The sequence below is a fragment of the Sebastes umbrosus genome, unplaced genomic scaffold (genome assembly GCF_015220745.1).
Source record: "Sebastes umbrosus isolate fSebUmb1 unplaced genomic scaffold, fSebUmb1.pri S35, whole genome shotgun sequence".
NCBI classification, from domain to species: Eukaryota; Metazoa; Chordata; class Actinopteri; order Perciformes; family Sebastidae; genus Sebastes; species Sebastes umbrosus.
The window spans coordinates 247,699-248,356 of NW_023618440.1; positions in this window are offsets into that span (position 1 = coordinate 247,699).

Here is a 658-nt window from a genome sequence, read left to right on the forward strand (position 1 = left end):
TGTTTAATGTTTCAGAAACATCTTGTAGTGAACTGTTTAACCGATAAATGTTTCAGAAACATCCTGTAGTGAACTGTTTAATTGTTTAATGTTTCAGAAACATCTTGTAGTGAACTGTTTAATTGTTTAATGTTTCAGAAACATCCTGTAGTGAACTGTTTAATTGTTTAATGTTTCAGAAACATCTTATAGTGAACTGTTTAACTGTTAAATGTTTCAGAAACATCCTGTAGTGAACTGTTTAACTGTTAAATTGTTTCAGAAACATCCTGTAGTGAACTGTTTAATTGTTTAATGTTTCAGAAACATCCTGTAGTGAACTGTTTAACTGTTAAATGTTTCAGAAACATCTTGTAGTGAACTGTTTAAATGTTAAATGTTTCAGAAACATCTTTAGTGAACTGTTTAATTGTTTAATGTTTCAGAAACATCTTGTAGTGAACTGTTTAACTGTTTAAATGTTTCAGAAACATCTTGTAGTGAACTGTTTAATTGTTTAATGTTTCAGAAACATCTTGTAGTGAACTGTTTAATTGTTTAATGTTTCAGAAACATCCTGTAGTGAACTGTTTAACTGTTAAATGTTTCAGAAGCATCCTGTAGTGAACTGTTTAATTGTTTAATGTTTCAGAAACATCCTGTAGTGGACTGTTTTAAA